Source organism: Salvelinus namaycush, chromosome 28 (assembly GCF_016432855.1).
Source record: "Salvelinus namaycush isolate Seneca chromosome 28, SaNama_1.0, whole genome shotgun sequence".
NCBI classification, from domain to species: Eukaryota; Metazoa; Chordata; class Actinopteri; order Salmoniformes; family Salmonidae; genus Salvelinus; species Salvelinus namaycush.
In genome coordinates, this window is record NC_052334.1 from 15557876 (window position 1) to 15580727 (window position 22852).

The following is a 22852-nucleotide window of genomic DNA, read 5'->3' on the forward strand; positions in this document are numbered from 1 at the left end:
TGGGCGCTCTCTCCCCCTCCTCCTCGTTCTCCTTCTCCCTTTTGAACTTTGTGTGCAAGTGCCTCTGATCATGCCATCTCTCCTGCCTGCCTGGCTGCCTGTCTGTCTGCCTGTCTGTCATACCTTGACCGCTCACAGTTCCCAAACTGATTCGCTGACTCAGAGGGTACGGTTGTCTAGTGAGAGATTCATCACAACGAGGATCGACTTTGCACCCTGTCTGCCATCTCCATTACTCATGTCCATTCAGATCCATCTCTCAGGCTCTGGCATCCTTAGGAGGCTTGTCTGCATGGCTGGCAGGCTCAGTGATCTACAAACCTCTACAAACCCTCTGATGGCCTTTAGATAACCTGCACATTGGTTTATTTATTTCATTAAATCCCCTTGTTATGGCCTTGGGTGTTGGTGGATGTTGAGCAGCACTTAAACACATCCGAAATGGAACAGTTCATGTCTGTTGACCGATGACCTTTCAGAAAAGACCCACTCTAATTACTCATAAAAAACTCTGACAAGGATGGCACAAAATCAGATCGCATCGATTTTTCTGAGAGATAGTAGACAGAGAGAATAAGGCAGCTTGTCAGCTGTGAACTGACAATGGGTGAATGATTGGAGAGAGAGGGCTCACAGGCCATAATGGATGTCTTACCAGCAGGACTGAAAGCCTGTTAAAAGCAAACAAAAGCACTCTCCAACCGAGAGGCTGGCCTGTCAGAAGTGAACTGTCAGAATGCCCTGCCCTCAGGAGGGTAGGAGGCCCTCAGCAGCTCTGTCATCCATCTTTAATCCTGTTTGGGTTTACCTGCATACATTAATGGTACAATCTGTAATATTTACGGCTGTTCATAGTCAATTCAATTAATGATACATAACATACCAATTGATACTTTAATAATATAACTTGCAAATAAATGCAAATTAAAAAACAAATGACAGATTGTGGCTTTCATGTAAACCTAGACTCTGCTTCCTGATTGCAATATACTAGCTTATAGCCTGGGTACAGACTATGTTGTGGATCATCAACTAGATTCAGCCACGGGCCAATTTTTTCTTGAGCGGATGGTCAGGGGGCTGGAACATAATGAAAGAAATATTTTTAGACTGCAAATTGACAGCAAGAAGCCTAAACAGAAAGAATATTTGACTAAAACATAATCATTTCAAACCTTGATTACATTTGGGAACATTGTCCTGCGTAGGGTGTAGTCTTTCGGATGGGACGTTAAAACGGTGTCCTGACTCTCTGTGGTCATTCAAACTTCCATGGCGCTTATTGTAGGAGTGTTCACCCCGGTGTCATGGCTAAATTCCCAACCTGGCCACATTACATCATGGTCACCTAATCATCCCCCTCATTCCTAATTGGCATATATCACTCCTCACCTTTCCACCTGATAGCTGATGTGTGGTGAGCGTTCTGGCACATAAATGGTCGCCGTTCTTCACACATTTCCCCCTACTATGTAAAGTGCTTTGAGTACCTCAGTTGGTAGAAAAGTGCTTTATAAATCCAATAGATTATTATTCATTATTATTATTATTTGAATACGATCACGTCTCTCTATTATGTGTGAGAATACTGATTTCAATTGAGACATGGATTGTGTATTTGTGCCATTCAGAGGGTGAATGGGAAAGACAAAATATTTAGGTGCCTTTGAACAGGGTATGGTAGTAGGTGCCAGGCGCACCGGTTTGTGTCAAGAACTGCAACGTTGCTGGGTAATTCACGCTCAACAGTTTCCCGTGTGTATCAAGAATGGTCCACCACCCAAAAGACATCCAGCCAACTTGACACAACTGTAGGAAGCATTGGAGTCAACATGGGCCAGCATCCCTGTGGAATGCTTTTGAAACATTGTAGAGTCCATGCCCCGACGAATTGAGGCTGTTCTTAATGTTTGGTATGCTCAGTGTACATTGATATTGGCTACTGTTTGGTTAAAACAATTATAAAGGATTGTGGCTTTAATGCAAACCTGGACACTGCTTACTGGTTGTACTAGCTAACTAATAGCCTCTGTACGTCACAGTTGGCTGAGAGAGGACGTGAGAGAGACAACAGAACAGGAGTTGGTAGAACAGCAGAGTGTGTGTGAAGTATCCTTCCTGTAGCATGTTGCCAGATGTCTCGGTTCTGATGCGAGCCTCCACTCGCTATTCAATTATCATTGAAAACAGTCTACAGTCTCCACACCATGTTATTTATCATTCCCTGCTCTCTAAAAAACGGTCTGAATACAATAAGAGAACAACAGGAGATGAAATGTTTCCACTGGGCTGTGTTTTTGAAATACTAGGCATTGTATGTTTCTGAAATACTACACTTCCTTGTAGGTATTGTACATTCTCAGCATAATACTTTGGAGTTGGCCTGGTTTTGTTTTAAAAACAGTTGGGTCACTTTTATCTTAAACTATTTATATTCAGAGATTGATTGGTTAGGAATCCCAATCAAGAAACACCATATATATTAAATGGAAATGTTTATATAGAAGGATATGGAGAATGTATGTATATAACATTTTGGGTTTGACCATAAAAATGAATATATAATTTCCCATCACAACACCACCTTTGATAGCAACGATACCTGAAATATTATTTGGTAACAAAAAGTAAATGGGAATATTACTGTTTAGAGAACAACCTCTTAGTCTGATTCCTATCAGACAGATCACATTGAGCATTGTCACGTTCTGACCTTTATTTCCTTTGTTTTGTCTTTATTTAGTATGGTCAGGGCGTGAGTTGGGGTGGGCAGTCTATGTTTGTATTTCTATGTTTTGCTATTTCTGTGTTTGGCCTGATATGGTTCTCAATCAGAGGCAGCTGTCAATCGTTGTCCCTGATTGGGAACCATATTTAGGTAGCCTGTTTTGTGTTTGGTTTTGTGGGTGGTTGTTTTCAGTCTTTGTGTGTCTGCACCAGATAGAAATGTTTCGGTTGTCATTTTTGTTGTTTTGTATTTTGAGTGTTCACCTTTATTAAAGTAAGATGAACAATTACCACGCTGCGCATTGGTCCTCCGATCCTTCTAACTTATCCTCCTCAGACGAGGAAGACGACAGCCGTTATAAGCATAGATACTATTGTCCAGAACACATCCCTTAGTTTAGTTCTCTAGTTAAACATCTTAGATTAATGGAATTCTTTGAGCTTGAGTATAAATATGTTTCGACATATGGAATTCTTGAATCTTTTGTTCCATTGTGCAGAATAAGTTCTGCACAAAATATCGATTTCTACTGCTCTAATTACATTGGTAACCAGTTTATAATAGCAATAAGGCACCTCGGGGGTTTGTGCTATATGGCCAATATAACACGGCTAAGGACTGTGTCCAGGCGCTCCGCTATGCATCGTGCCTAGGAACATCCCTTAGCAGTGGTATATTGGCCATATACCACACCCCCTCGGGCCTTCTTTCTTAAATATGCTGATTATATAATAAGACTTTATGAGATTTCCACTCATAAAGCCTCTGCAGTGCATTTCAAGAAAGATGAGTCTCTGGTAAGCAATGGATGCGTCCCAAATGGCACTGTATTCTCTATAGTCCACTACTTTTGACCAGAGCCCTATGGTGCACTATAATGGTGCACTATACATTGGATGAGAAACATCCAATGTATTCTGTGTTCACTGGATTCATCTAAATTATTAATCTTTTCATACATGTTGTATACCTGTGATAAATATAATCTCTTCATGCATTCTTTCTGTCAGAACACGTAGTGTTTGCAGTTGTGTCATAATTTTGTTGTTACTGTTTGTATTACTGTGCCTTTTATGTAAACCATTCACTGACAGATGTCTGTCAGGCTGTAGATCTTGTTAGGTCAGACAGATTGTAGGACTTTGTGGCTGTGCCAGCTAGTGACTACCCTGAAGAGCTGCCTCTAGTACATGAGTCAACCCAATAAATCCCAACCTGCACTTGATGTGGTCCTTGACAGAGATGACAACATAGCAGACAGAATGCTACCAGGAATCTAGACCAGGAAACATACCTATTAAGTTTCAACTGAGTTAAATAGAACACAGATCTCTATGAGTTACCATTTCTCACATGATGTGACTTCCCCATTAGTGCCATGGTATTTTTGTTGTCGGTGCTGTGGGCAGCGTGTGTGTGTGCACACGCACATGCTTGTGTGACAGTAATAAGTACTGAGGGTCGGGACATGCTCTCTTTAAATGAAACAAAACATCCTTTCTACTTACTGCCTATCTGCTGAAATAATCTGAAGTCTGAGTCCATTTGTTTCCATTTACATTTGTGAGACGTCCTGACATTGTCTCTGATAGACATTGAGGACTACTGATCAGAGGCCTGGCTGCAGCTTCTAGCTGCTTTCAAATCTTTCAGCCAAATCTAAGGTAGTTGAGAACCAAAGTGCTTCTAGTCTCTATGCCACAGGGCCTTAATTTTTTTCACGCTACCCTGGTCGGTGGCACCATCTTGCGCTAACAAAAAAGTCAGACGCTCTGCAGAGATCCATTTCTCCCAGAAAAATGTGCGCTCCTCTGTTTACCCAGAGATAACAATCTTATTTACAATGGTGCCCTGGGTACTAGCTGGCAAGCTAACGCTCCACTTTCTCAATTGGATTTAAAACACTTAAATGAAAATAGTTTTTTCATCTCAGTGCCGAAAAACGAGAGAATAATCCTGCTGTTTTGAAAATGCCTTAAATTTCACTGTGAACTGATAAATGCCACTCAGAAACCAAGCCGGGAATGAAAATGGTCTAATTTACGATAAATAAATAAAAGTCTGTCTTGGTAAATAGTCTCCTTTGACTTTATTCCTTATGTATTGTTGCAGTAAGACGGAAGCATTTGCATTTTGCTTGGCAGAAAGGCACATACAAACAGTATTGTTGTGATTGCTGTCTAATGTGTCCAGATTTAGCAGGAGTCACAAATCCACGTGCCTCTCCCCCACCTGTAATAAAGCAAAAGAACAATCATCAGCATCAATACACATGGCAGTTATAGCTATAGTGTAAGAATAGCAATGATGTCAAAGAAGCCATACACAAACAACCTTCCCATTTCAGGACCATTAGAATGAATAGAATATTCTGAAAATAACTTTCTAAACAGAATGTTGAGGGAGAAAACATTCTGATTTATACCACCAGGTGGCAGAAAAAGATTGGAAGAATAGTCTGGTCAATGCATGGAGCAGAAGAGACCATGCAAGTAGAGATAGAGGTGATGGAGACCGTTCAGGACTAGCTTGGTACTGGAAGAACAGGTGGTGTTGGCTTATATTATACGAAAACCATCTCTCTGTCATGGTATTCTCCTTGGAATGTGGATGATTCAAGTTTTAAAGTTTATTTATCTTACCTTGAGAGCTCTTTCCCAACAATGTAGATAATAATAGAACATTGAATTTAAAAAATACCACACAAGAACTACGATGTGAATTAAAGAAACACAAGAACACAAGTAGGGCCTATATACAGTACCTGGCATGGTTCTGCCAGTACCTTTTTCAATGTGCAGGGGTACTGGAGTGGTTAAGGTGGGTTTATAAATCAAAAGTGATAGTAGGATGTACATGTAAACAGGGCTGAAATGTATAAATATTTATGGTAATATACTAATGGTAATATAGACATGTAAACAGGAGCAATAGTGACCAGTAGCAGGATAAATACTAATGGTAATGGCAATCAATAATCAATGGACAGCAGCGTAATGGAGTAAAACATCTAATCAATAATACGTTTTGCAAAGGCGTAGGTTGTGCCTGAGAGGGTAGAGACCTGTGGATGGTCATAGTCTGTGGATAGTCTGTGGGAGAGGGAGAGCAGTAGTTGTTAACCATTTAACAGTCTTATGGCCAGGGGATAGGAGTCTGTTGGTCTGAGCCTTGATGCACCGGTACCGCCTGCCGGAAGGGGAGCATGGAAAAAAGTCTGTGTCTGTTTCTTTTGGGGTTCCTCTTTCTCTGGGGTTCCTTTGTGGGATGTGTAGTTGGTTGATTAACGCTGCACTGCATCTCACATTTTTTTTATTTACGCCAGTCAGGAGGAGAACATATTTTTCAAATATACTTTTGTGGAGAAACATTGTGTTCTTTCCAACTTAAGCCTGTGTAGAGTTTGATATATTTATGTTTAATTTTCACATACTCTGGATAGGTAGAGGGAAATATGTTATTTTTACAGGGTCAGCCTTAGTAGTATGGCAAATTAGGGTTAAGTGCCTTGCTCAAGGGCACATCAACCGTGTAGGCTTGGGTATTCGAACCAAAAACCTTTTGATTACCTACTGGCCAAACACTCTAGTGCTGGGTTTAGACGAGGGACGCAAAAACCGTCATACCTGTCGGCATAGCGGGATAAGAAGGCAAGACAGAAGGTGATGGCAAAAGTAAGCCAGCACGATGTTATGCGTTGCTATGGAGATTTCAGTAAACAAGCAGTGCAAATCAACATCTGGTAGAAGCAACACTACGGCAGATGGCAAAAGTAAAAAATATTTGAACTTCGGAGGCAAGACCCATCTACCTTGGCGTCTGACGGCACTCACCGCCAGCCTCAATAGCATTTACCTTCATGCTCTCATTGAAAACAATGACATCCGGTTCGCCGTCTACCTCGTACCATGTAAACGCATTATAAATGCTAGGCTACCTGCCGCCACAGTGTTCACCAATGATCAGTTGTGATATGAGTCTGACTATCACAAAATGGAGTTCAAACTATAATTGCTATTGGAATGGATCCTCATGCTAGCTAGTGGATTCAGACTTTGACACATGCAAAGATTCCTTGACCCATGAAATTACAACCCAGTGGTATTAGCATGTTGCATTCTGTGTAATGTACATACAGCATCGGATCACCACACCAAACAAGTCCTTGCTTAATTCAGATTAAAGTTTTGTAAATATGTATTATTCCACAAATAATACTAATAAAAAAACATTCTCCCATAGTACTTTACCCTAATGCATAATGCATCCATTTTGTACACAATGCTGTTTGCAGGCATACATTAAGTCATTACAAGCTCAACTGAACCCTAAATAACCTGAATGAATAGTCTGATTTCTGTTGTAATATACTGTATGTGAGACAAAGAGGAACTTGCTCTTTTGTACCTGCTGCCACATCTTCTCTCCATGCTCCATTTAGCAAACACCACTTGTCTCAAAAATAGGCTTCGGAGAAGCTGCCTGCAAACTCGGAAATAGAAGTTTCTACCTTGCAAGGTGTCTATAACTCAGACAAGACCTCTCCACAGAGAGACAAACATTTTCCAAATACTAAAACTTCACTTTCCCGCTGAATGGGAAAGAGGTAAACAAACGTATTACATAACGCTAGAGACATAGCACAGCCAGGCATTATCCTAACCATAATAGTTTGATTATGTTCAACAATGTACCATAACGGATAATGACCCGATGTGAACAAAGTATGAATATAATCGTTAAGACATAGGAGCCAGCAGCAGAGCTGTCGTCGTAATGTCTGCACTGCTTTGCCGCGGCATCATTTCTTTTACAACTACTGTAAAGAAAGTGGCTTTCTCTGCCCATCAAGTCGGCAGTTTTTACACGTTATATTTATTTATCATAGAGCAATATTCTAGCTGTTGTTTCATTGCTGCCCAATGAAAGTGCAGATCTGTATCATCATATTGCCTTATTCATTCATTGCTTTTATCAGTGGTCCGTGTTATAATTATTGTGTTAGTATGTGTCTGTATGTTCGTTGTTGTGTATGTATTTCCCCTTTGCGAATTAATGAAGTACTATCTTATCCTATCTTATCTTATTCTCTGCATTTTGACGTGTATAGCTGGAGGGTTTGTGGTTTGTGCCGACACCATTTGGGAGAGGTTGGTTGTTAGATTATACAATCTTTCAGAAACCATTCAGTGACCACGTTCTTCTTCCTCCTCCTCCTCCTCCTCACCTGGCAGGGTTCTCCAGCTGTGTCGTGTGTTGTTGGCCACGTCACCTTGGATGAAAGCATCAGCCGGCTAAGATGAATAATGAATGGTAGATCAGCTGTGCTCCCTGTCACTGAACACCTGTGTGCTGTCTGTGTTCTGTGATGGCACTGTCACTCTGAGAGAGATAGATAATGGCTCCCTCTCTGATCAGCTCTTACTGTGGTCAGGAGGGGGTAAAAGAGGCATCCGATGGGTCTGGCTGGGGGGCGGGATGTGTGTGTGCCTGCATTGCATGCATACGTGTGTGTTGGTGTGTGTGTGTGTGCAGCAAGTCTGTCACTACTCAGTAGAATGAAGTGATAACAGTAACCTTTACTCAGGCTTTGACAGCTTTTTAGTCCTGCCAACACTGTAGTTTGCATTCTAATTGTAATACATTTGAATTCACATAGAAATCATTTGTATTTGATGCACTGTTCTGCACTTGCACAATGGATAAATAGTAGGCTATTGTGCAGTCTTTTTGTTGGTGTTTTAATTGTTGCATTCCTCCATCCACGCCCAGAGAAACAAACAACAAAGTGAGATAGCCACAGAGAAGCAGTGTGCGAGGACTATGGTGTCTCTAGACAACATGGTGAGCCAGTTAGCTTGATAACACTTAATGGATTTCTCCTGACCAACCATGTCTCAAATTACCACTCTTTTCAAGTGGAGGGGTTCCTCTCCTGCAGCGGTTTGAGTTTTTAACAATGCAGCCTGCTGGCAAAATGTCACTAATTCCTGCGCTGCTCCCCATGATGAATTAAGATGTTCAGAAATTATTAAAGGGATACAGGATTTTTTTCTCTGTGTCCAATATGAAGGAAGTTAGAGGTAGTTTCGCCAGCCAATGCTAACTAGCGTTAGCGCAATGACTCGAAGTCTATGGTAGACTTCCAGTTATTGTGCTAGCACTAGTTAGCAATTGCGTTAACGATAGTTAGCAACTTGCTTCAAACTGCACGCAGAGACATAAAAATGGTATCCACGAGTTCATCTGACTCTGGGGAAGTAGATAAAGAGCTGACCCTTTATTGTCAAAATCATGAAGTATCCATTTAAGGGCTTGCTAATGTCCTCTCTGAATAATATCACATATTTGAGTATTCAGTCTGTTGCCTCACAATGGTCTGCTTTTCTCGAGAAACACAAACAGACTAAGGCTTATAGCATCCCAGATGTCATCACAACCAATTGTACAATCATTATGACATGATTGTAACCACTGGGAACAAACAGGAGCTTATGATAATACCTATGAATTGATTACAATCCAAATGGGCCTGTTAGAAGTTGTCAGCTGACTGTTTTTTTCTTACTGTTTATGATCAGTGCATTTAGGTGATGACGAGAAGCATAGATTCACACTCCCCGCTGGATATTTACTGTCTCTAATAAAATGTAACACATATTTTCATCTGAAAGTAAACGCCCACAATGAATGGGGTTTATGTGTTCCCGTACGATTGTAGCGCCTCTCTACTTAAGGAGATTTTATAACCACTTAAAGCCTGAGTCTGTGGAAGAGAGCAGTGTAGTAATTTTTGATATTTTGGGGATTTTATTAGGATCCCCATTAGCTGTTGCGAAAGCAGCAGCTACTCTTCCTGGGGTCCACACAAAACATGAAACATGACATAATACAGGACATTAATAGACAAGAACAACTCAAGGACAGAACTACATCAATTTAAAAAAGGCACACGTAGCCTACATATCAATACACACACAAAAACTATCTAGGTCAAATAGGGGAGAGGCGTTGTGCCGTGAGGTGTTGCTTTATCTGTTTTTTTAAACCAGGCAATATGAGATGGATAGGAGTTCTATACATTGCTCTATACAATACTGTATGCTGTCTTGAATTTGTTCTGGATTAGGGGACTGTGAAAAGACCCCTGGTGGGCATGTCTGGTGGGGTAAGTGTGTGTGTACGTTGACTATAAAAACAATTTGGAATTTTCATAAAAAGTAGTGATGCAGTCAGTCTATCCTCAACTCTTAGCCAAGAGAGACTGGCATGCATATTATTATTATTAGCCCTCTGATTACAATGAAGAGCAAGACGTATCGCTCTGTTCTGGGCCAGCTGCAGCTTAGGTGTTTTTCCTTGCAGCACTTGACCACACGACTGGACAATAATCAAGATAAGACAAAACTCGAGCCTGCAGGACTTGCTTTTTGGTGTGGTGTCAAAAAAACAGAGCATATCTTTATTACGGACAGATCTCTCCCCATCTTTACAATCATTGAATCTGTATGTTTTGACCGTGACAGTTTACAGTCTAAGGTAACACCAAGTAATTTAGTCACCTCAACTTCTTTAACAGCCACACCATTCATTACCAGATTCAGATGAGGTCTAGAACTTAAGGAATGATTTGTATCAAACACAATGCTCCTACTTTTAGAGATGTTCAAGACCAGTTTATTACTGGCCACCCATTCCGAAACAGACTGCAACTCTTTGTTAAGGGTTTCAGTGACTTCATTAGCTGTGGTTGCTGATGCGTATATGTGACCGACCGCCTTGATTCGGTCTTATATGTAGCAATATTTGAAATTGTGTTTTTTTTTACATGGGATAAAAGCAGAGACAAAGAGCTTCAAAATGGTATACCATACACTGCATTTGAGGAACAAAGGGAAAGTAATTCTGCTTTGAAAGTTGATAAACTTGTAACCTCACTTTTGAGAAAATGGTCTTTGAATGTTTTGGTACCTACTGGAGAGCTCTTTTTTGTCTACACCCATTCAGCATTGTTCACACCCTCTTATACTTTAACCCCACCCATCTCTTTAAGGGTTGATCCGAGCGTTCTACCCTAACAACAGCAGGCAAGCAGCCAAGCTAACTGGCTAACGTTGGCTAGCTTGCTAGCTCCTTCCAGACACAAATGAGAGAACAGCTCACTGACCATTTCCCCCGCCCTAGCAGAGCTGGTTAGGCTGTTTTTATGTTATTCAGAGCATTGGTGACTGCATCTGTGCTGCTGGCAACAATTTGCGCTTTTTTGCCAACGTTTACTGAGACCGGCCATATTCAACGGGTGTTGAGCGTTTGTAAATTCGTCAGTTATTCTGAGCGAATTTACCAGCTACGTCTATCAACAGTTAGTATTGGATAGTATTAGAGAAAAGTTGAAAAAATTGACCCCTCTGACACTGTAAATTAAATTGTGATGTGTCACGTAATGTATAGCATGCATTATGCAACTCATTCTGTGTCGTACAGCCTCTCTCCACCAGGTGTAGCACTTCTCTCACAGAGTAAAAACAAGAAAAGGGCAGAGACAGGGTAAGGGGGGATACCTAGTCAATTGTACAACTGAATGCATTCATTTTTTGCATCATCACTGCAAGCCACCATGACTCTCAAAAGGCCTGACAGCCGCTGTTCACTTCTGAAGATAACTTTAGCGCCGCCCTAAAAACCCGATTCAAATTTGACACAATCCTTCAAATAGGTATGTAATGACACATTATATAAATTCTTTATAGTGTTTTATTTACATTTTAGAGGTGATAAGTTGGACAGATCGGGTGAAAAAAAATATGTTTCCCCACACGGCTTATCTCCCCCTTTCACTATCACGCAGTAGGTTTCGCTTCCCCACCTGCCATTTTTAAAAAGACCCGACGGAGCTCATTGCCGTCTTCAATCATGCAGAAACGGGCAGCATGAAGATCTTGTCGTTGATTTTGCTGGAAAGGGGAGAAGTTGTACTTTATAATAGTATTCATATTACAGTTGACCTGGAAGTATTACGTTTGTGGTGTTGCTGTTAGTTGAGAAGGATACTTGAAGCAATGTTGAGGGAATTATGTGGATGCCAACAGCTAGGACAAGGGGATAAGAGGGAGGAGGGGAGAGATGCAGAGAAGAATGAAAACCCACCTCACAGTGAGTAGGAAGAAACTTTAGTCAACTCACAGGGAGAAGAGGGGTGACCTTTAAAAAATGCCAACACTTTTGGATTCAGTGCTGAAATCATATCCTCCTCTTCTTGAAGTGCCCTCTTCCTCCCGAATCCCCAACTTTCGTACCATAATCTCTGTCCAACAGCTTCAGTTGGTTTTCAAAATAAAAAATGCTTCCTTAGACTTTAGAACTCCCAACATTTCCTTTAGTTTCCCTGATAGCCCTACTTCCCTAAAGGGAGAAAACTGTCCTTATAGTAAAGTGCACTGGGCTGCTAGTTAATTAAATAACGAGTTCTCTGGAGACCAAGTCAGAAGAAAGGCTAACTGTTCTTTGTTTTTCATCTGGAGGTACAATGGGAGAACGTCTCGGGCTCCCCAGCCATACAGTAATTGATAACCTTATCTGATTGCCTTTTGATGGATGTCTTTTTCAAGGGAAACCTCCTGGGGACATATAGCACAATATAGATCCAGGATGGCTCATTGTGTAAGGGGCTGTGCCATGTCGTTCTGCCCCTGCTGTTCCCAGAGTCTAATCCCCTCAGTGCCATTACAGTACAGTACTCCTGGACAACACAGCACAGAGCCAACTCAGAATCAAAGCTTTTTAGCCCTCCAGGCATCTCAGCACAGGGAACAGGAAACTCACACTTCATGCCCCAAAATGACTTCCTTCTCCTAACATTAACCACTTTGTCAAGAGACTGAAGCAGTAGTGTTGAGTGTTCCTTTAACACCCCTAGTTATATATGTGTGTTAAACTTGAAGTTTTTTTAACGGCTGACTAATTGTAGATTTAGGGTGGGTTGCACCAATATGGTTTAAATTATTCTAGGATTAGAGCTAATCTAGGTTTTGTAAATCTAGGTTTATAATTAATCAGAGATGTGTTGCACCACTTAATTTGATATCTGGATCAGTAAATCTATGATTAACGGTTTTAACTTCTTATGGCTGGGGGCAGTATTGAGTAGCTTGGATGAATAAGGTGCCCAGAGGTGCCCAGAGTAAACTGCCTGGTACTCAGTCTCAGTTGCTAATATAATTATTAGTATATTTGGATAGAACACACTCCGAAGTTTCTAAAACTGTTTGAATGATGTATGTGAGTATAACAGAACTCATAAGGCAGGCAAAAACCTGAGGAAAAATCCAACCAGGAAGTGGGAAATCTGAGGTTGGTCGTTTTTCAACTGATTCCCTATTGAAAATACAGAGGGATATTGGTCATGTTGCACTTCCTAAGGCTTCCACTAGATGTTAACAGTTTTTAGAACCTTGTTTGATGCTTCTACTGTGAAGGGGGGCCGAATGAGAGGGGATTGAGTAAGGTCTGCCATGAGCTGACCATGCGCTGACCATGCGCATTCATGAGTTCCATTGCATTTCTGAAGACAAAGGAATTCTCCGGTTGGAACATTATTGAAGATTTATGTGAAAAACATCCTAAAGATTGATTCTATACTTCGTTTGACATGTTTCTACGGACTGTAACGGAACTTTTTGACTTTTCGTCTGCTCCTAGTGAACGCGCTTCGTGAGTTTGGATTTGTTTACCAAACGCGCTAACAAAAGGATATATTTGGACATAAATGATGGACATTATCGAACCAAACAAACATTTATTGTGGAACTGGGATTCCTGGGAGTGCATTCTGATGAAGATCATCAAAGGTAAGTGAATATTTATAATGTTATTTCTGACTTCTGTTGACTGCACAATATGGCGGATATCTTTTTGGCTTCTTTGGGATCTGAGCGCCGTACTCAGATTATTGCATGGTTGGCTTTTTCCGTAAAGCTTTTTTGAAATCTGACACAGCGGTTGCATTAAGGAGAAGTGTATCTAAAGTTCCATGTATAACACTTGTATTTTCATCAACATTTATAATGAGTATTTCTGTAAATTGATGTGGCTCTCTGAAAAATCACCAGATGTTTTTGGAACTACTGAACATAACGCGCCAATGTATACTGACATTTTTTTATATAAATATGAACTTTATCGAACAAAACATACATGTATTGTGTAACATGAAGTCCTATGAGTGTCATCTGATGAAGATCATCAAAGGTTAGTGATTAATTCTATTTCTGATTTTTGTGACTCCTCTCTTTGACTGGAAAAATGGCTGTGTTATTCTGTGACTTGGCTCTGACCTAACATAATCGTTTGTGGTGCTTTCGCCGAAAAGCCTATTTGAAATCAGACACTGTGGTGGGATTAACAAGAAGTGTATCTTTAAAAGGGTGTTTTAATTATGAGATTTCTGTTGTTTGAATTTGGCGCCCTGCACTTTCACTGGCTGTTGTCATATCAGCAGCCATAAGAAGTGTTAAACTATGATTAGTGACATTTTTCGTGAGTTGAAACAAAGTAGCTAGCCTACTTGACAAATGAGGCCACAAAGTTGCTGTTCCTTGATAAAATAATAACAATGTAACTTTAGAACTACTTCAACTCCATGGTGAAAGGTTCTCATGGGTTGGCTGATTTGAAATAAAATCCGTTATTTTCCAGTACTGGTCACGTCTGCTCCCGCTCTTCCCGGCTGCCCTGCATCACACACTCCTGCCATCATCAATTACGCACACCTGCCTTCCCTCTTCACGCGCATCAGCGATATTGGATTCACCTGGACTCACTCATCACCTGGTTATTACCTCCCTTATATTTGTCAGTTCCCCTGCTCTGTTGCCTGCTGATGCATGAATTGTTTTTGTCTTTGTTACCCTTGTGCTGACGTTGTTCCTGTCTCGTTCCATGTCCGTTCTTATTTAATTTTTGACTCCCCATACCTGCTTCGTCTCTCCAGCATCAATTCATGTGACAGTACTAGACATAATAATGGCTGGAATGGAGCCAATGGAATGGTATCAAATACATCAAAGATGTGGTCTCCATGTGGTTGATACCACTCCATTGACTCCATTCCAGCCATTATTTTTTGGAAAATGGCGCTGGAGAGGAGGGCTGCCGTTTTATCGGCTTTTAACCAACCATGCTATTTTGTTTGTTTTTTTGCGTTGTTCGTAACTTGTTTGGTACATAATGTTGCTGCTACCGTCTCTTATGACCGAAAAGAGCTTCTGGACATCAGAACTGGGATTACTCACCTCAAATTGGATGAAGAGTTCTTCTTCATTCAGTCGGATGGGAGGGATATACTACTACAGACACCCGACCAGGCCCAGATCCCTGTGATATGCTGGAAAAGGAAATGAAGGTTTCGCGGAAAGAGATCAGGGTGCCTTGGAAGGATCAGGCGAAGAGTGGCAAATCTGCCCTTGCCTTCTATCCTGCTAGCTAACGATCAATTGCTGGAAAATAAATTGGACGAACTGAAAGCACGTACAGTTGAAGTCGGAAGTTTACATACACTTAGGTTGTCATTAACACTTCTTCTGGCTGCAAGCCCGAGCCCGCCCACAATATGACAACAGCCACTTCAAGTGCAGGGCGCGAAATTCAAAATATATTTTTTAGAAATATTTAACTTTCACACATTAACAAGTCCAATACAGCAAATGAAAGGTACACATCTTGTGAATCCAGCCAACATGTCCGATTTTTAAAATGTTTTACAGCGAAAACAGCACGTATATTTATGTTAGCTCACCACCAAATACAAAAAAGGACAGACATTTTTCACAGCACAGGTAGCATGCACAAAACCAACCTAACTAACCAAGAACCAACCAAACTAACCAACAAACAACTTCATTAGATGACAGTCTTATAACATGTTATTCAATAAATCTATGTTTTGTTCGAAAAATGTGCATATTTCAGGTATAAATCATAGTTTACATTGCAGCTACAATCAGAAATTGCACCGAAAGCAGACAGAATAATTACAGACACCAACGCCAAATACCTAAATACTCATCATAAAACATTTCTGAAAAATACATAGTGTACAGCAAATGAAAGACAGGCATCTTGTGATTCCAGCCAATATTTCCGATTTATTAAGTGTTTTACAGCGAAAACACAATATAGCGTTATATTAGCTTACCACAATAGCCAGAAACACAAGCCATTTCCCAGCAGCAAAAGTTAGCAATCGTAACAAACCAGTAAAAGATATATAATTTTTGACTAACCTTGATATTCTTCATCAGATGACAGTCCTATAACATCAGGTTATACATACACTTATATTTTGTTCGAAAATGTGCATATTTAGAGCTGAAATCAGTGGTTATACATTGTGCTAACGTAGCTACTTTTTCCCACAACGTCCGGATTTTTTTCTGACACTTTTTCTGACACACATATTCTGACCAAATAGCTATTCATAAACATAACTAAAAAATACATGTTGTATAGGAAATGATAGATCCACTAGTTCTTAATGCAATCGCCGTGTTAGAATTCTAAAAATAACTTCATTACGACATACAGCTTCGGTATAGCTAGAGAGTACCCAAAAGCTGGGCGCCAACGACTAGTTCACATGTACGACAGATATATGAAATAGCATCATAAAATGTTTCCTACTTTTGCTGATCTTTCATCAGAATGTTGTACAAGGTGTCCTTTGTCGGGAACAATCGTTGTTTGGATTTAGAACGTCCTTTTTCCCTCTCGATTTAGCAAGCGCACTAGCCAAGTGGCACGAAGCTCTCCATGTCAACAAACGGAAGAGAACGGAACACGGCAAAACTCCCGAAAAAATTTCAATAATCTGATTAAACTATATTGAAAAAACATACTTTACGATGATATGGTCACATGTATCAAATAAAATCAAAGCCGGAGATAGTAGTCGCCTATAACGACAGCTTTTCAAAAGGCAATCCCAGGTTCCTTCTCGCGCCTTCCTGAAAACAGGAAATGGGTGACACGTCATTCCAAGAGGATTCATTCCACTTCAGACCAAGATAAACACTCAATTTCTTCTCTCACAGCCTCTTGACATCCAGGGGAAGGTGTATGACGTGCATGTATACTAATACGTATCATGCCCATTTATAGGCAGGACCTAGAAGAGAGCATCGATTTCAGATTTTCCACTTCCTGGTCAGGAAGTTTGTGCCAAATGAGTTCTGTTTTACTCACAGATATAATTCAAACGGTTTTAGAAACTAGAGAGTGTTTTCTATCCAATAGTAATAATAATATGCATATTGTACGAGCAAGAATTGAGTACGAGGCCGTTTGAAATGGGCACCTTTTATCCGGCTACTCAATACTGCCCCTGCAGCCAAAACAGGTTAAAACTCATTTTTCAACCACACCACACATTTCTTGTTAACAAACTATAGTGTTGGCAAGTCGATTAGGACATCTACTTTGTGCATGACAGAAGTCATTTTTCCAACAATTGTTTACAGACAGATTATTTCACTTATAATTCACTGTATCACAATTCCAGTGGGTCAGAAGTTTACATACACTAAGTTGACTGTGCCTTTAAACAGCTTGAGAAATTCCAGAAAATTAGAGAAAATGTCATGCTTTAGAAGCTTCTGATAGGCTAATTGACATCATTTGAGTCAATTGGAGGTGTACCTGTGGATGTATTTCAAGGCCTACCTTCAAACCCAGTGACTCTTTCCTTGACATCATGGGGAAATCAAAAGAAATCAGCCAAGACCTCAGAAAATTAATTCTAGACCTCCACAAGTCTGGTTCATCATTGGGAGGAATTTCCAAATGCCTGAAGGTACCACGTTCATCTGTACAAACAATAGTACGCAAGTATAGACACCATGGGACCACGCAGCCGTCATACCGCTCAGGAAGGAGACGCGTTCTGTCTCCTAGAGATGAACGTACTTTGGTGCAAAAAGTACAAATCAATCCCAGAACAACAGCAAAATACTTTGTGAAGATGCTGAAGGAAACAGGTACAAAAGTATCTATATCCACAGTAAAACGAGTCCTATATCGACATAACCTGAAAGGCCACTCAGCAAGGAAGAAGGCACTGCTCCAAAATCGCCATTAAAAAAGCCAGACTACGGTTTGCAACTGCACATGGGGACAAAGATCGTACTTTTTGGAGAAATGTTCTCTGGTCTGATGAAACAAAAATAGAACTCTTTGGCCATAATGACCATCGAAAAAGGGGAGGCTTGCAAGCTGAAGAACACCATTGCAACTGTGAAGCGATTGGCTGGCAGCATCATGTTGTGGGGGGGCTTTGCTGCATGAGGGACTGGTGCACTTCACAAAATAGATGGCATCATGAGGGATGAAAATTATGTGGATATATTGAAGCAACATCTCAAGACATCAGTCAGGAAGTTAAAGCTTGGTCGCAAATGGGTCTTCCAAATGAACAATGACCGCAAGCATACTTCCAAAGTTGTGGCAAAATGGCTTAAGGACAACGAAGTCAAGCTATTGGAGTGGCCATCACAAAGCCCTGACCTCAATACTGTAGAAAATTTGTGGGCAGAACTGAAAAGTGTGTGCGAGCTAGGAGGGCTACAAACCTGACTCAGTTACACCTGCTCTGTCAGGAGGAATGGGACAAAATTCACCCAACTTATTGTGGGAAGCTTGTGGAAGGCTACCCGAAACGTTTGACCCAAGTTAAACAATGTAAAGGCAATGCTACCAAACACTAATTGAGTGTATGTAAACTTCTGACCCACTGGGAATGTGATGAAAGAATTAAAAGCTGAAATAAATCATTCTCTCTACTACTATTCGGACATTTCACATTCTTAAAATAAAGTGGTGATCCTAACTGACCCAAGACAGGGAATTTGTATTAGGTTTAAATGTCAGGAGTTTTGAAAAACTGAGTTTAAATGTATTTGGCTAAGGTGTATGTAAACTTCCGACTTCAACTGTATATCCTACGAACAGGACTTCAAAAACTCTAATATCTTATGTTTCACCGAGTCGTGGCTGAACGGCGACGTTAAGAACATACAGCTGGCGGGTTATACACTCAATTGGCAGGACAGAACATTAGCTTCTGGTAAGACACAGGGCGGGGGCCTTTGCATATTTGTAAACCATAGCTGGTGCACGATATCTAAGAAAGTCTCAAGGTTTTGCTCGTCTGAGGTAGAGTATCTCATGATAAGCTGTAGACCACACTATCTACATAGAGAGTTTTCATCTGTATTTTTTCATACCTGTCATACCACAACAGACCGAGGCTGGCACTAAATCCACACTCAATGAGCTGTATTCTGCCATAAGCAAACAGGAAAATACTCATCCAGAGGCGGCGCTCCTAGTGTCCGGGAACTTTAATGCAGAGAAACTTAAATAGTTTTACCTAATTTCTATCAGCATGTTAAATGTGCAACGAAAGGAAAAAAATTATAGACCACCTTTACTCCACACACAGAGATGTGAACAAAGCTCTCCCTCACCCTCCATTTGGCAAATCTGACCGTAGCTTTATCCTCCTGATTCCTGCTTACAAGCAAAAATGTAAGCAGGAAGCACCAGTGACTCGGTCTATAAAAAAGTGGTCAGATAAAGCAGATGCTAAACTACAGGACTGTTTTGTTCGCACAGACTGGAATATGTTCCGGGATTCTTCCGATGGCATTGAGGAGTACACCACATCAGTCACTGGCTTTATCAATAAGTGCATCGAGGACGTCGTCCCCACAGTGACTGCACGTACATACCCAAACCAGAAGCCATGGATTACAGACAACATTCACACTGAGCTAAAGGGTAGAGCTGCCGCTTTCAAGAAGCGGGACTCTAACCTGGAAGCTTATAATAAATCCCGCTATGCCCTCTGACGAACTATCAAACAGGCAAAGCATCAATACAGGACTAAGATCGAATCGTACTACAACAGCTCTGACGCTCGTTGGAAGTGGCAGGGCTTGCAAACTATTACAGACTACAAAGGGAAGCACATCCGAGAGCTGCCCAGTGATACGAGCTTACCAGATGAGCAAAATAACTTCTATGTTCGCTTCGAGGCAAGTAACACTGAAACGTGCATGAGAGCATCAGCTGTTCCGGATGACTGTGTGATCATGCTCTCCGCTGCCGCTGGGCCAGACGGATTACCAGAACGTGTACTCCGAGCATGCGCTGACCAACTGGCAAGTGTCGTCACTGACATTTTCAACCTTCCTGACGGGCCACCCCCAGGTGGTAAGCGTATGTAACAACACATCCGCCACGCTGATCCTCAACACGGGGGACCCTCAGGGGTGCGTGCTCAGTCCCCTCCTGTACTCCCTGTTCACTCATGACTGGATGGCCAGGCACGACTCCAACACCATCATTAAGTTTGCTGCTGACACAACAGTAGGAGGCCTGATCACCGACAATGATGAGACAGCCTATAAGGAGGAGGTCAGAAACCTGACCGTGTGGTGCAAGGACAACAACCTCTCCCTCAACGTGATCAAGACAAAGGAGATGATTGTGGACTACAGGAAAAGGAGGACCGAGCACTCCCCCATTCTCATCGACGGGGCTGTAGTGGAGCAGGTTGAGAGCTTCAAGTTCCTTGGCATCCACATCAACAACAAACTAACATGGTCCAAGCACACCAAGACAGTCGACAAAACCTATTCCCCCTCAGGAGACTGAAAGGATTTGGCATGGGTCCTCAGTTCCTCAAAAGGTTTTACAGCTACACCATCGACAGCATCCTGACGTGTTGCATCGCTGCCTGGTATGGCAACTGCTCGGCCTCCGACCGCAAGGCACTACAGAGGGTAGTGCGTATGGCCCAGTACATCACTGGGGCCAAGCTTCCTGCCATCCAGGACCTCTTTACCAGGCGGTATCAGAGGAAGGCCCTAAAAATTGTCAAAGACTCTAGCATGCTGCTACTCTCTGTTATTGTCTATGCATTGTCACTTTAATAATTCTACCTACATGTACATATTACATGTATTACCTCGACACCGGTGCACCCGCACATTGACTCTGTACCGGTACCCCCTGTATATAGCCCCGCTATTGTTATTTACTGCTGCTATTTAATTATTTGTTATTCCTATCTCTTACTTTATTTTTAGGTATTTTCTTAAAACTTCATTGTTGGTTAAGGGCTTGTAATTAAGCATTTAAAGTCTACACCTGTAAAGTCTACACCTGTTGTATTCGGAGCATGTGACAAATACGATTTGATTTGATTTATTATGAGCTCTCCTCCCCTCAGCAGCCTCCACTGATTCTTAGTCTACTCTACAGTATGTGTAGTGCTATGCTGTTAAGTTAAAACATGTTTCTCCCATAGCCTTCCAGGTGTCTCTGTATGCTGTGTGTGGGTAGCATGTCTTTTGAGCCATGATATACAATGACTGATATTTGTCAATGTGGGTTTCGGTACAGTACCAATGCCGAAACCACATAGAACAATCTTATGGCACATACTATGTGTAACAAAACCCATTGTCCACATGCCATAGTGAACAAAGATGAGATGAGATTCACGCTGGGCTGTGACTGGCTCTACTTAGTGCTTTGAGAAGCACATCCACAACTTCTTGTGAAGAAGACTGTGAGGGAGACGATGGGGACAAACACACATTGTAATGGGGACATGTTGAACCTAATGTGCTAATTGGCCTAATGAAGTTATGGTAGGAATAAATATGTGAAAGTTGGCTCATTCAGAAATCTCTCTCTTGCCAGAGCAGAACAGCATCTATCCACTCCTCCTGAGAGAGACAATTTCAAACAACAACAGTACCCTTCAATACAAATAGCAAGCCACGCTTTGTCCCTATTGCCAATTGTGTTTCAACAATGCATAAAATCCTCAAATTACCTTGGCATCTATACAGTACATTTCACAATATGTATATGTTATTGTGGCAGTGTATATGTTAACATTTTCACCTCTAAGAAGGGTTATAAAGATTTGTCTGTTTAGTATGCAGCCGCACATACCTATTAGGGCAACCTCTATCACTATGCTCATCTACATAGCCCTTTATCCATTGATTGACTAAGCTGCTCATCACCATTATTGGAGCTATAATTATGGGAGCTATAAGAGAGAGAAACTGAGTCAAGGGTTTCGTCCCAAATGACACACTATTCCCTATATAGTGCACTGCTTTTTACCAGAGCCATGTAGGTACTGGTCAAAAGTAGTAGAGAATAGGCTTTCACAGGCCAATCTACTGCTACATTACCTAGCTACTGCCCGCCAGATCCCCCTGCAATCATTTGCAAATCAAGTCAACAGAAAGAGGAGAAATAGCAAAACATGATTTAAAATTTTACCTGGAGGCCGAACCCATTTCACTGATGTGGGTGTTGGGGGAGGGGAGAGGAGGAAAGGAAAGGAGAAGGGGAGGGGAGGAGAGGAGGAAAGGAGAGGAGAGGGGAGGGGTGGAGGAAAGGAGAAGGAGAGGAGGAAAGGAGAGGAGAAGGGGAGGGGAGGAGAGGAGGAAAGGAGAGGAGAAGGGGAGGGGTGGAGGAAAGGAGAAGGGGAGGAGAGGAGGAAAGGAGAGGAGAAGGGGAGGGGAGGAGAGGAGGAAAGGAGAGGAGAAGGGGAGGGGTGGAGGAAAGGAGAAGGGGAGGAGAGGAGGAAAGGAGAGGAGGAGGGGAGGTGAGGAGGAAAGGAGAGGAGAAGGGGAGGGCGAAAGCAACATCTGATGCATATAGATGATGAATAAGCTAATGCGTAAATTTATTAAATTATCCCCTCATTCCCTTTATGAAGTCTGTCATTAAGCCATCATTTAGGATTTGTGTCGGCATAAACAAACTGTCTCGGTCTGCTTTTTTACTGCGGGCCATGGTAACTGAGATGGAGAGTTAGAGCAAGAGCGAGTGAGAGAAAGAGAAAGAAAAAGAGAGAGCAGAAGCAGCATTATGCAGAGGGTCCTCAGACTGCCGTATCCCTCTCAGTGATCCTACACAACAGGACCAGGACTTACATCCAAACACAGACACTGTGGGGATAAGTGCACTGACTGAGAGAGGGAGAGAACCATATTGCAGAGAGAAACGGAGGCGGTTTTGTGGGTGACCTTTAGTTTGGTG